Source organism: Arachis hypogaea, chromosome 11 (assembly GCF_003086295.3).
Source record: "Arachis hypogaea cultivar Tifrunner chromosome 11, arahy.Tifrunner.gnm2.J5K5, whole genome shotgun sequence".
NCBI lineage: Eukaryota > Viridiplantae > Streptophyta > Magnoliopsida > Fabales > Fabaceae > Arachis > Arachis hypogaea.
Window position 1 is genome coordinate 63,138,799 of NC_092046.1, and position 14,729 is coordinate 63,153,527.

Consider the following 14,729-nt stretch of genomic DNA (forward strand, 5'->3'; position numbering starts at 1 on the left):
TTTAGGACAGAGGAGGGACAAATTGGTGCATGTTATTTATTATGCCAACAAAGTCCTTAATGAGAATCAAAGGAACTATACCACTATAGAGAAGGAATTACTTGCTATTGTCTTTGTTTTTGATAAGTTTAGATCATATCTTATTGGCTCTAAAGTAATTGTATTCACTGATCATGCAGCACTCAAATATTTGCTTACCAAACAAGAGTCCAAGCCTAGACTAATAAGGTGGATCCTGCTACTCCAAGAGTTTGACATTGAAATTAAAGATAGGAGTGGGGCAGAGAACAAAGTGCTGACCACCTATCGAGGATCCCACAAGAAGAAGATGAGGCACACCAATTTGCAGTGAATGAGAGCTTCCCTGATGAGCAGTTGATGATGATCCAAGAAGCTCCTTGGTTTACCGACATAGCCAATTTCAAGGCTATTGGAGAACTACCAACTAACATCAACAAACACATGAGGAGAAAGCTACTCAAAGATGCTAAACACTACATTTGGGATCTTGAGAAGGTGTATTTCCCATGAGGAAGGGCAAGAAGTACTCTGGCAATGTCATGGATCTGCATATGGAGGCCATTTTAGTGGGGAAAGAACTACAGCCAAGGTGCTACAATATGGATTCAATTGGCCAACAATGTTCAAGGATGCAAGGGACTTGGTAACAAGATGCAACGAATGCCAAAGAGCTGGAAGTCTACCCAAGAAAAATGAGATGCCACAGAAGTTTATAATGGAATTGGAGTTGTTCGATGTGTGGGGAATTGATTTCATGGGCCATTTCCCTCCTCATACTCAAACAACTATATATTAGTACCTGTAGATTATGTGTCAAAATAGGTAGAAGCCATAGCCACAGCAAAAAATGATAACAATGTTGTGATGAACTTCTTGAGAAAAAATATCTTCAACTGATTTGGAGTTCCTAGAGCCCTTATTAGTGATGGAGGAACACACTTCTGCAATAAGCAACTTGAAGCACTCCTCCTTAAATATGGAGTAAAGCACAAAGTGGCAACTCCATACCATCTACAGACCAACGGGCAAGCTGAGATTTCAAATAGGGAGCTCAAAAGAATCCTTGAAAAAACTGTTGGAAGCTCAAGAAAGGATTGGTCTAAGAAGCTGGATGATGCATTATGGGCCTATAGGACAGCCTTCAAAATACCTATTGGGATGTCTCCATACCAATTGGTGTTTGGAAAGGCTTGTCACTTACCAGTTGAGCTTGAACATAGAGCACTATGGGCTCTAAAAATGTTGAATTTTGATAATCAAGCTGCTGGAGAAAGAAGACTAATGCAACTTAATGAGCTGGAGGAATTCAGAAATCAAGCTTATGAGAATTCCAAGATTTACAAAGAAAACACAAAGAAGTGGCATGATCAAAAGATAGCAAGGAGAGAGTTCACAGAAGGTCAGAAAGTGCTGCTATACAATTCAAGGCTCAAGTTCTTCCCAGGGAAGCTTAAGTCTCGATGGTCTGGACCCTTCACCATCATCAAGGTGTTTCCCTATGGACATGTAGAGTTCATGGAGGACAAAATACAGAGAACTTTCACTGTAAATGGTCATAGACTCAAGCATTACTTGGGAGACTCTTTGGAGGAGCAAAGAGTGAGCTACAACCTTAACTAAAAAAGAAGGAACGTCAAGCTAATGACGCTAAAGAAGTGCTGGTTGGGAGGCACCCTAACACCCATATCCTTTTGATTTCTTGCTTTCTAGAAGTAGCTTAAGATTGTTGATTTAGGTAGTTTTAGTTCCAGTTTAATTCTTTTGAATTCTTGCTCTCTAGAAGTATTTGTAAGTGGTAGATTAGGTAGTTTAAATATCAGTTTGATAGCTAGTGAATCTCCAAGTTATTTTTTTTCTCTGAAAGTGCAATTTGATGAACACACTTACTGATGATGAGTAATTGGGCTGAGAACTAGCTAAAAAGCTAAGTTTGGTGTGGCCACTAACCCACTTAATCTAGGCTTACAACCATTTGAATGAATCAATTTTGAGAAGTAAGCCCAGAGATTAAGTTTGGTGTGGCCACCACCATATGAAGATCACATTGTAAGCCCATCATGATTCAAGTTTGAAAGCATTTAATAAATTGGTGGGTGCATAAAAGTTGGTTTTACTGTGTTCGGAAGGGATTAGAAGTGAAGGAATGTGAAAGGATTGGAATTATTTCACCCTTATGAACACATTAAAAATCTAATGATGAACACAATTTATTAGATACAATGAAATTAAGTTTGGGACACACATCAGTTGCAATTTAAATGACTCATAATATAGGGAATGTGAAGGATTTTTTTTGTCATTACTGATGGAGTTTTCAGACTTTATTTTCAGGAGAGAGAATGGGGCCTACATGATTGATAGCTCATCAAGCAAGGAGTCAAAGTGTACTTGCACTTTGGAACTCAACACATGTAGGAAGCAAAGAGGGATAAGGATTGGCGCCTCTTCCCACGCTAGGCACCACTCTCCAAGTGGGAAAACATTGAATTGCTTTCACTTCCTACCCTGTAGACTACTCTTCCCACCCCTATAAAAGCAATCTACTTTCCCCACCTCTCTTCACACTTTAAACCACAACCTCATACACGAAGAAGAACCTCCACAATCTCCCTCCTCTTTTCTTTACCTTTCTTTCCCTTTTCTTGATTGGGACAATCAAGTCCTAAGTTTGGTGTTGAAGCAAAACTGTGTTTTGCTCACTCTCTTGCAATATTCTTTAACCTTTCAAGACCCTTTTCTTAACCTAATAGCACCACCAAGAGCCTCATCATCAAAGAAGAGAAAGACCAAGGAACCAACCTCAGGATCCTCAAGCCATAATGAATACAAGTTCCTCTCATCATTCAACCAAAACCAATTTTATGGTTAGGTGAGTGAGAGGCAAATCATTCCAGAGGTCGGCTTCTAACTAGGGAGGAATGAGAACCTTGAGATCAATAGGGAAATCAACAACAGAGGATGGACATTCTTGTGCAACCCACCAAGGAAAGTGGTGGAAAGCTTGGTTAGAGAATTCTATGCCAATGCAGTGCCCCAACCTGGGCAACCTTACGGTTATCTTAGCTATGTTAGGGGGAAGGCCATTAACTATAGCCCCTCCAATATAAATAGGATGTTAATGGTGAAGCAAACAAGCTCCACCCAGAGCTATGAAGAGAGGATAAAGCAACAAGACCCAGGATTTGATGAAATCCTTAATGAAATCTGCGTGTTGAATGTGCAGTGGATCACTGACAAAGATGGGAGACCCAACCAACTGAGAAGAAGAGATTTGAGTCCCAAGCCAGAGGGTGGCTAGACTTTGTGAGAAGGTCTCTCAATCCTACCACCAACACTTCTGAGGAGACATTGGAAAGGGTTGTACTCATATACAGCATCATGAAAGGAGAAAATGTGAATGTTAGTGATATGATTGCCAGCAACATCAACAGGGTGCTAAAAAGCACCAAGGATAGCACAAGATTGGCATTTCCTAACATCATTCAAAGGCTGTGTAATAAAGCAGGGGTTGAGAAGATCATTGACGAGGTGCTAGTAGATCAAGGCAAGCCCATAACCTCCAAAAAAATGGCCAAAGTGGTAGCTGTCAACCCACTTGAGAGGAGGAGGGAGCACAGAGCTCATGCTTATGTACCATAAGGGCAACCACAACAAGAAGAAAGGGCTGAAGATCAACCACTACACCTAGCACTTCCACCACCACCATATCCATAACTCCCACAATTCCCTGAAGGTTTCAACTAGGAACAATTGCAAGGAGACATACACCAAATGAGAGGAGATATACACCACCTGAGAGAGGATGTTAACTAACTCAAGGAACAACAACAAAAATGGGACAAAATGAATGAGAACATACAACAACTCCAAGGGAGTATGGAACGCATGAAGGAGCAGCAAGACCAGTTCAACTGGGAAGAGATGTAAGGCAGCCTCGGAATAATTCTGAAACAACAATAATGCCAACTAGGGAGCCTTGCTGAGTTTAGGCATCTTTATGAAGCCAGAACCATAGCAAGAGGGGAATATGACTGCTACGCACAAACAAAATTGAGCTACTTGTGCAATGCAGTAGCCAACATGAACCCCAATTCTCCCACCTACATGCAAAAGATGGAGGAACTCAGTGCAAGGCAGGAAGAAATTGCATACCAGCACAAAGAAAATGTAAAATCCTACATGAGAAGGCTGGGATTTTGGAAGTCCAAGGACACAAAAGCACAAGAGGGATCCTCCAAGAAGGATGATGATAACTCCTCCTCCTCCAAGAAGAAAGACAAGGGAAAAGGGCCAATGAACTGAAGCTGCTCAAGGTTGTTGAGTTCCATGGTTGACACTCTTATATTTTTGAAACTCTGTTTGGTTTTCTTTATGTTTAAATTTCTATTTAATAATAAGTTGCAATGTTAGGGTAGTTTATGTTTAATGCTTAGTTTCTTTATGACCTGAAGTTTTTTATGAGTCCTTTATATTACAAGAAAGAAAATGCAATATTATTTGAAGTCTTATGAACATCAATAAAAGATAGTTTATTTTCATAAGAATCTATGGTAAGTTGTGCAAAAACAAGAGTAAAAGAGACTAAGACCAAGTGAGACCATTCAAAAAACTAAGAGATAAGGAACTAAGTGTAGAATCTTGAATGAACTGAAAAGAAAATGAGTCATGAAAAGCAACTAGGCTTGGAAGGTATGACAAGTAGAGGCTAAGGGGTGTCCCTTGAATATCCATAGAACCAAGAAGTAGTAAGCAATAAAGACCTAAGGCTCTGAGCATCAACTGATAGGATGAAAGAAAACACTAAAAAAGCTAAAAAGAGTTAGAAATCCTAGTAGATGCTTGTGGTGAAGATGTGTCAAGAAAAGAGACCTGGGCAAGTAAATTCTTAGGGGTGTTTCAACACCTAGTACCCTAAAGCCAATTGGTTTGGGAGTGCTAATTGAAAGCCTAACTAAAGGGTCGTCTTGAGACAAAACATTTAGATTTGTGGTCAATGAAAAATGAAAATTGAAAAGGAAAGAACAACCAAAAGAAAATGGAATAACTCTTACTACTTCAAGGTGACAATCAATAAAAAGGGCCCCTGAGGCATATACTTGGAAGAACCCTCAAGGATCTAGGAGTTCTTTGTGACATTGAAACAATAATATTCATGCATGTGTTAAACACTTAGCCCTATCCTTGGTAATGTTTGCATCCAATCAAGGTCAAGTCTCAATCCATCTAAGAACTACTCACATTGATTTGCTTGGGACAAGCAAAGCTTAAGTTTGGTGTTGTGATGACTTGCATTATTTACCCTTTTTTCTTGTCTAAAAAGGACCATAAAGAAGCATAATCTCATTTGATCATTGCAATTCATGAATTAATTGATGAATAATAAGGTACATTGCTTTGAAATGGGTTTGTGCTGAATTTCAGGTGAAAGGAGCAACAAAAAAGGAAGAAAACAACAAAACAAAGCTGGGCGTGTGAAACTGGTGTGCCACTTGGAACAAACGCCATGAAATTGTGTGGGCATGGCACGCCAGGAGCCAGGCATGGCATGCCAGTATTGAATTCCAGAAAGGATCCTTAAGGCCTTTACATGGGCGTGGCATGCCAGGAGCTGGGTGTGGCACGCCAAGCTGGGCGTGGCACGCCAAGTCCATCACCCATTATGGGCGTGCCACTTGAACCATTGGGTGTGGCACGCCAGTTCATCAATCCAGAAGGGACAACTACTTGGGCGTGCCACTTGGTATCGAAGGCGTGGCACGCCAGCTTTAAACCATCACTTGGGTGTGCCACTTGAAGACCCAGGCGTGGCACGCCAAGCTTAAAGGAGCCACATTAAAGTGGGCGTGCCACTTGAGCATCAAGGCGAGGCACGCCAGTACAAGTTTCCAGAGAAGAGGTTGAGGGTCCAAGCACTTGGGCGTGCTACTTGGTGTCGAAAGTGTGGCACGCCAAGTTCTCATCCTCACTTGGGCGTGCCACTTGAAGACCCAGGCATGGCACGCCAATGCTAGAAAAGGGCTAAGCAAAGCTGGGCGTGACACTTGAGGTCGAAGGCGTGGCACGCCAACTCTTATTATTCACCTGGGCGTGCCACTTGAATGCTGGGCGTGGCACACCAGCTACTGGAGCATGGAAGAATGTTGGGCGTGGCACGCCACACACTGGGCGTCGCACGCCACACACTGGGCGTGGCACACCAGTTCTATTTTCCAGAGAAGTGAAGAAGGTTCCCAATTGGCGTGGCACGCCACACACTGGGCATGGCACGCCAGTTCTATTATCCAGAAAAGAGAGTGAAGCACATACAAGGGGCATGGCACGCCAGACTCTAGGCGTGTCACGCCAGTTTAGCTTTCCAGAGAGGAGAAGAAGAAGGAAAAGGCCTGGGCGTGCCACTTGTGGTCGAAGGCATGGTACGTGATGAGCGGATAATTTATGAGCGGATTTCTTTAGGTTGATGATCATGTGAAGTCACAAAAACTACTAAAAAATAAAAAATAGAATGACAAATAGAATGAAAAACAGCACACCCTGGAGGAGAACATTCTGACGTTTAAACGCCAGAAACAAGCATCTGTCTGGCGTTTAATGCCAAAAACAGGCACCAAGCTGGCGTTTAACGCTAGAAACAAGCATCTACTGGCGTTAAAACTTAGCCCTCCCCCCTCCTATATAAACCCCTCATTCCTTCTTCATTTTCACACAACACAACCCTAACTTCTCACCTTGGCTGAAAACACCTCACCCTCCATCTCCTCCATTTTCTTCTTCTTCTACTACTTTATTTCTTCTTTTACTCGGGGACGAGCAAACATTTTAAGTTTGGTGTGGTAAAAGCGTAGCTTTTTTTTTTCCATAACCATCAATGGCACCTAAGGCCAGAGAAACCTCAAGAAAGAGGAAAGGGAAGACAATTGCTTCCACCTCTGAGCCATGGAAGATGGAAAGATTCATCTCAAAGGTCCATCAAGACCACTTTTATGAAGTTGTGGCCAAGAAGGAAGTGATCCCTGAGGTTCCTTTCAAGCTCAAGAAAAATGAGTATCCAGAGATCCGACCTGAAATCCAAAGAAGAGGTTGGGAAGTTCTCACCAACCCCATTCAACAAGTCGGGATCCTAATGGTTCAAGAGTTCTATGCAAACGCATGGATCACTAGGAACCATGATCAAAGTGTGAACCCGAATCCAAAGCATTGGCTTACCATGGTTTGGGGAAAATACTTAGATTTCAGTCCGGAAAATGTAAGGCTGGCGTTCAACTTGCCAATGATAGAAGAGAATGCATGCCCCTACACAAGAAGGGTCAACTTTGATCAAAGGTTGGACCAAGTCCTCATAGACATATGTGAGGAAAGAGTTCAATGGAAAATTGACTCAAGAGGCAAGCCGGTTCAACTAAGAAGGCATGACCTCAAACCAGTGGCTAGGGGATGGCTAGAGTTTATTCAACGCTCAATCATTCCTACTAGTAACCGGTATGAAGTTACTATAGACCGGGCCATCATGATCCATAGTATCATGATTGGAGAGGAGGTGGAAGTTCATGAGATTATACCTCAAGAACTTTACAAGGTGGCTGACAAGTCCTCTACTTGGGCAAGGTTAGCCTTTCCTCACCTCATATGCCACCTCTGCAATTCGGCTGGAATTGACATAGAGGGAGACATCCTCATTGAAGAGGATAAGCCCATCACTAAGAAAAGGATGGAGCAAATAAGAGATCATGGACCTCAACAAGAGTATCAGGAAATTCCTCACCATGAAATCCCTGAGATGCCTCAGGGGATGCACTTTCCTCCACAAAACTATTGGGAGTAAATCAACACCTCCCTAGGAGAATTAAGTTCCAATATGGGATAACTAAGGGTAGAGCACCAAGAGCATTCCATCATCCTCCATGAAATTAGAGAAGATCAAAGAGCTATGAGGGAGGAGCAACAAAGACAAGGAAGAGACATAGAGGAGCTCAAAAGCACCATTGGTTCTTCAAGAAAAGGAAGACGCCACCCTCACTAAGGTGGACTCATTCCTTAATCTCCTTGTCTATTTATTTTCTGTTTTCGGTTTCCATGCTTCATGTTTAATTATGTTTGTGTCTTTACTATATGTTCATTAGTGTCTAAGTGTCTATGCCTTAAAGTTATGAATATGAATCCACCACCTCTCTTAAATGAAAACTGTTCTAAAAACAAAAGAACAAGAAGTACATGGTTTTGAATTCATCCTTGAAATTAGTTTAATTATTTTGATGTGATGGCAATACTTTTTGTTTTTTGAATGTATGCTTGAACAGTGCATATGTCTTTTGAAATTGTTGTTTATGAATGTTAAATATGTTGGCTCTTGAAAGAATGATGAAAAGGAGAAATATTATTTGATAATCTGAAAAATCATAAAAATGATTCTTGAAGCAAGAAAAAGCAGTGAATACAAAAGCTTACAGAAAAAAAAAGAAAAAAAATAGCGAAAAAAAAAGAGAGAAAAAGAAAAAGAAAGCAGAAAAAGCCAAAAGCTCTTTAAACCAAAAGGCAAGAGCAAAAAGCCACTAGCCCTTAAAACCAAAAAGGCAAGGGTAAATAAAAAGGATCCAAGGCTTTGAGCATCAGTGGATAGGAGAGCCTAAAGGAATAAAATCCTGGCCTAAGCGGCTAAACCAAGCTGTCCCTAACCATGTGCTTGTGGCGTAAAGGTGTCAAGTGAAAAGCTTGAGACTGAGCGGTTAAAGTCGAGGTCCAAAGCAAAAAAAAAAAGAGTGTGCTTAAGAACCCTGGACACCTCTAATTGGGGACTTTAGCAAAGCTGAGTCACAATCTGAAAAGGTTCACCCAGTTATGTGTCTGTGGCATTTATGTATCTGGTGGTAATACTGAAAAACAAAGTGCTTAGGGCCACGGCCAAGACTCATAAAGTAGCTGTGTTCAAGAATCAAAATACTGAACTAGGAGAATCAATAACACTATCTGAATTCTAAGTTCCTATAGATGCCAATCATTCTTAACTTCAATGGATAAAGTGAGATGCCAAAACTATTCAAGAGGCAAAAAGCTACAAGTCCCGCTCATCTGATTGGAGCTAAGTTTCATTGATATTTTAGAATTTACAGTATATTCTCTTCTTTTTATCCTATTTGATTTTCAGTTGCTTGGGGACAAGCAACAATTTAAGTTTGGTATTGTGATGAGCGGATAATTTATACGCTTTTTGGCATTATTTTTACATAGTTTTTAGTATGATTTAGTTATTTTTAGTATATTTTTATTAGTTTTTAATTAAAATTTACATTTCTGGACTTTACTATGAGTTTGTATGTTTTTTCTGGCTGAAATTGAGGGACTTGAGCAAAAATCAGATTCAGAGGTTGAAGAAGGACTGCAGATGCTGTTGGATTCTGATCTCTTTGCACTCAAAGTGGATTTTCAGGAGCTACAAAACTCCAAATGGTGCGCTCTCAATTGCGTTGGAAAGTAGACATCCAGGGCTTTCGAGCAATATATAATAGTCCATACTTTGCTCGAGTTTAGATGACACAAACTGGCGTTCAACGCCAGTTTCATGCTGCATTCTGGAGTTAAACGCCAGAAACAGGTTGCAAAGTGGAGTTAAATGCCAGAAACAGGTTACAAACTGGCGTTCAACTCCAAGAGAAGCCTCTACATGTGTAAAGCTCAATGCTCAGCCCAAACACACACCAAGTGGGCCCCCGAAGTGGATTTCTGCATTATTTACTCATTTCTGTAAACCCTAGTAACTAGTTTAGTATAAATAGGACTTTTTACTATTGTATTTACATCTTTGGATTATCTTTTGATCCTTTGGTCACATTTTGGGGGCTGGCCATTCGGCCATGCCTGGACCTTACCAATTATGTATTTTCAACGGTAGAGTTTCTACACTCCATAGATTAAGGTGTGGAGCTCTGCTGTTCCTCATGAATTAATACAAAGTACTACTGTTTTTCTATTCAATTCAAGCTTATTCCTTCTATAAGATATCCATTCGCACCCAAGAACATGATAAATGTGATGATTATGTGACGCTCATCATCATTCTCACCTATGAACGCGTGCCTGAGAAACACTTCCGTTCTACATGCAAACAAGCTAGAATGAGTATCTCTTGGATATCTAATACAGAGGACCGAGTCCGAGATATTAGAATCTTTGTGGTATAAGTTAGAACCCATGGACAGCCATTCTTGAGATCCGGTAAGTCTAAACCTTGTCTGTGGTATTCCGAGTAGGATCTGGGAAGGGATGGCTGTGATGAGCTTTAAACTCGCGAGTGCTGGGCGTAGTGACAGACGCAAAAGGACAGTAAATCCTATTCCAGTATGAACGAGAACCGACAGATGATTAGCCATGCAGTGACAGCGCATTGGACCATTTTCACAGAGAGGATGTGATGTAGCCATTGACAACGGTGATGCCCTACATAAAGCTTGCCATAGAAAGGAGTATGAATGATTGGATGAAGACAGCAGGAAAGCAGAGGTTCAGGAGGAACGAAAGCATCTCTATACGCTTATCTGAAATTCTCACCAATGAATTACATAAGTATCTCTATCTTTATTCTACGTTTTATTTATCTTTTTATTATTAAAACTCCATAACCATTTGAATCCGCCTGACTGAGATTTACAAGGTGACCATAGCTTGCTTCAAGCCAACAATCTCTGTGGGATCGACCCTTACTCACGTAAGGTTTATTACTTGGACGAGCCAGTGCACTTGCTGGTTAGTTGTGCGAAGTTCTGACAAAGTGTGATTCACGTTTGAGAGCACCAAGCCTTTGGCGCCATTGTTGATGATCACAATTTCGTGCACCATGTTTTTGGCGCCGTTGCCAGGGATTGTTCGAGTTTTGACAACTGACGGTTCATCTTGTTGCTCAGATTAGGTAATTTTATTTTAATTTTAAGCTTTTTCTTTCCTATTTTCGAAAAATAAAAATTTTTTTATAAAATCATAAAATCAAAAATATTTTTATGTTTCTTGTTTGAGTTTAGAGTCAAGTTTTAAGTTTGGTGTCAATTGCATCTTTTTAATTTTCCAAAAATTATTTTCGAAAATTTCATGCATTGCATTTTTCATGATCTTCAAGTTGTTCTTGGCCAGTCTTCTTGTTTGATCTTCATATTTTCTTGTTTTGTGTCTTTTCTTGTTTTTCATATGCATTTTCAATTTTTTAGTGTCTAAATATTAAAAATTTCTAAGTTTGGTGTCTTGCATGTTTTCTTTTATTGAAAATTTTTCAAAAATACATACTTGATGTTCATCATGATCTTCAAAGTGTTCTTGGTGTTCATCTTTGCATTCAAAGTGTTCTTGCATATTTTTCTTGTTTTGATTCATAATTTTCATGTTTTGAGTCTTTTTATTGTTTTTCTCTTTCTTCATTCAAAATTCAAAAAATCAAAATATATATATATATATCTTTCCCTTTTTCACTCATAAATTTTCGAAAATTTGAGTTGACTTTTTCAAAACTTTTTAAAATTTAGTTGTTTCTCATAAGTCAAATCAAATTTTCAATTTAAAAAATTTTATCTTTTTCAAATCTTTTTCAAAAATCAAATCTTTTTCAATTTTTCTTTCATATTTTCGAAAATTTCAAATTAATTTTCAAAATCTTTTTCTTATTTTTATTCTATATTTTCGAATTCAATGCTAACAATTAATGTGATTGATTCAAAAATATTAAGTTTGTTACTTGCCTAATAAGAAAGGTTCAATCTTTAAATTTTAAAATCAAATCTTTTTGTTTCTTGTTAGTCAAGTAATCAACTTTAATTTTCAAAATCAAATCTTTTTAAATTTCTTTTTCAAATCTTTTTCAAAATAAATTTCAATCACATCTTTTTCAAAATCAATTTCAAAATCTTTGCTAACTTATTATCTTTTCAAATTTGATTTTCAAATCTTTTTCAATTAACCACTTAACTTTTTGATTGATTCTTATCTTTTTCAAAACTACCTAACTAATTCTCTCTCTCTAATTTTTGAAAATCTCTTCCGCTTTTTCAAAATTCCCTTTTTTTTAACTAATTATTTTAATTTTTAATTTAATTTAATTTCAATTTTAATTTTCGAATTTTAACTTTAATTTTAAAATATTTTTATTTTATTTTATTCAATTTTTCGAATTCATCTCTTCCTCACCTCCTTCTATTTATTTATTCATCTACTAACACTTCTCCTCCACCCAAAAATTCGAACCCCATCCCCCTCTCTGTGTTCGAATTTTTCCTCTTCTCCTTCTTACATTCTTCTCTTCTTATACTTGCATAAGGAATCTCTATACTGTGACATAGAGGATTCCATATTTTCTTTTGTGTTCTCTTCTTTTTCATATGAGCAGGAACAAGGATAAGAACATTCTTGTTGAAGCCGATCTTGAACCTGAAAGGACTCTGAAGAGGAAGCTAAGGGAAGCTAAAGCACAACTCTCTGGAGAAAATCTGACAGAAATTTTCGAAAAAGAAGAAGACATGGCCGAAAATAATAACAATGCAAAGAAGATGCTTGGTGACTTTACTGCACCAAATTCCAATTTACATGGAAGAAGCATCTCAATCCCTGCCATTGGAGCAAACAATTTTGAGCTTAAACCTCGATTAGTTTCTCTGATGCAACAGAACTGCAAGTTTCATGGACTTCCATCCGAAGATCATTTTCAGTTCTTAACTGAATTCTTGCAGATCTGTGATACTAATTAAGACCAATGGGATTGATCCCGAGGTCTACAAGCTCATGCTTTTCCCATTTGCTGTAAGAGACAGAGCTAGAATATGGTTGGATTCTCAACCTAAGGATAGCCTGAACACTTGGGATAAGCTGGTCACGGCTTTCTTAGACAAGTTATTTCCTCCTCAAAAGCTTAGCAAGCTTAGAGTGAATGTTCAAACCTTCAAACAGAAAGAAGGTGAATCCCTCTATGAAGCTTGGGAGAGATACAAGGAACTAACCAAAAAGTGTCCTTCTGACATGCTTTCAGAATGGACCATCCTGGATATATTCTATGATAGTCTGTCTGAATTATCAAAGATGTCATTGGACCATTCTGCAGGTGGATCCATTCACCTAAAGAAAACGCCTGCAGAAGCTCAGGAACTCATTGACATGGTTGCAAATAACCAGTTCATGTATACTTCTGAAAGGAATCCTGTGAGTAATGGGATTCCTATGAGGAAGGGAGTTCTTGAAATTGATACTCTGAATACCATATTGGCTCAGAATAAAATATTGACTCATCAAGTCAATATAATCTCTCAGAGTCTGAATGGATTGAAGGAATCATCCAACAGTACTAAAGAGGCATCTTCTGAAGAAGAAGCTTATGATCCTGAGAACCCTGCAATAGCAGAGGTGAATTACATGGGTGAACCCTATGGAAACACTTATAATCCCTCATGGAGGAATCATCCAAATTTCTCATGGAAAGATCAACAAAAGCCTCAACAAGTCTTTAATAATGGTGGAAGAATCAGGTTTAGCAACAGCAAGCCTTTTTTATCATCCACTCAGCAAAAGACAGAGAGTTCTGAGCAGAATCCATCTAGCTTAGCAAACATTGTCTCTGATATATCTAAGGACACTTTAAGTTTCATGAACGAAACAAGGTCCTCCATTAGGAATTTGGAGGCACAAGTGGGCCAGATGAGTAAAAGAGTCACTAAAGTCCCTCCTAGTACTCTCCCAAGCAATACAGAAGAGAATCCAAAAAGAGAGTGCAAGGTCATTGATTTAACCATCATGGCCGAACCTACAAGGGAGGGAGAGGATGTGAATCCCAGTGAGGAAGACCTCCTGGGACATCCAGTGATCAACAAGGAGTTTTCCTCTGAGGAACCAAAGGAATCTGAGGCTCATCTAGAGACCATAGAGATTCCATTGAACCTCCTTATGCCATTCATGAGCTCTAATGAGTATTCTTCTTCTGAAGAGAATGAAGATGTCACTGAAGAGCAAGTTGCCAAATACCTTGGTGCAATCATGAAGCTGAATGCCAAGTTATTTAGTAATGAGAATTGGGAAGATGAACCTCCCTTGCTCATCAATGAACTGATGATCTAGATCAACTGACATTGCCTCAAAAGAAACAGGATCCTGGAAAGTTCTTAATACCTTGTACTATAGGCACCATGGCCTTTGAGAAGGCTCTATGTGACCTTGGGTCAGGGATAAACCTTATGCCACTCTCTGTAATGGAGAAACTGGAAATCTTTGAGGTGCAAGCTGCCAGAATCTCATTAGAGATGGCAGACAACTCAAGAAAACAGGCTTATGGACAAGTAGAGGACGTGCTAGTAAAGGTTAAAGGCTTTTACATCCCTGCTAATTTCATAATCCTAGACACTGGGAAGGATGAGGATGAACCCATCATCCTTGGAAGACCCTTCCTAGCCACAGCAAGAGCTATGATTGATGTGGACAGTGGAGAATTGATCCTTCAACTGAATGAGGACAACCTTGTGTTTAAAACTCAAGGATCTCCTTCTGTAACCATGGAGAGGAAGCATGAAAAGCTTCTCTCACTGCAGAGTCAACCAGAGCCTCCACAGTCAAACTCTAAGTTTGGTGTTGGGAGGTTCCAACAATGCTCTGAACATCTGTAATGCTCCATGAGAGCTCACTGTCAAGCTATTGACATTAAAAAAGCACTTATTGGGAGGCAACCCAATGTTATCTAATTATATTTATTTATTTTC

General features: G+C 39.3%; 1 non-coding gene across 1 annotated transcript; it reads right to left on the reverse strand.

Moving 5' to 3' along the window:
• Window positions 1-12,903: 12,903 nt before the first annotated feature.
• Window positions 12,904-13,011, reverse strand: LOC112725206 (small nucleolar RNA R71). Its single transcript, XR_003164329.1, has one exon. It is a non-coding gene; the product is annotated as a small nucleolar RNA R71 (small nucleolar RNA).
• Between the last annotated feature and the right edge of the window lie 1,718 nt (window positions 13,012-14,729).